Raw genomic sequence first — 389 nt, 5'->3', positions numbered from 1 at the left:
GACTAAACTCTGATGCCACCTTCTACAGGAGGGAGGCCTTTCCTGGTGTCTGGATGCTACTGCCCACTCCTGATCATCTGCCTATTCTGTGTCTGCACAGGATATTCAAGAGGTCCCTAATAAGAATGTAAGTTCCTTAAGGACAACCCTCTCCTCCCCTGTGCTTTTTTTGGGGGTGGGTGGGGTGGGGTGGGGGGAGGAAGAAAGGGCAGGCTTCCTTTATCCCCAGTGCTTAGCACAGTGCTTGGCACAAAGTTAACTGCACGTTCACTGAATCAGAACATGATAGCATTTCAAAATGCCTAACAGATTTAGAAGTCTAAATAGGAATTAGAAGTAATGAACCATTAAAATGCTAGTGAATTTAAAAATAAACATTAATTCGGAGC

This window comes from Vombatus ursinus, unplaced genomic scaffold (assembly GCF_900497805.2).
Source record: "Vombatus ursinus unplaced genomic scaffold, bare-nosed wombat genome assembly UNPS02014804.1, whole genome shotgun sequence".
Classification (NCBI taxonomy): Eukaryota; Metazoa; Chordata; class Mammalia; order Diprotodontia; family Vombatidae; genus Vombatus; species Vombatus ursinus.
Note: the sequence above shows the minus strand (reverse complement) of the source record.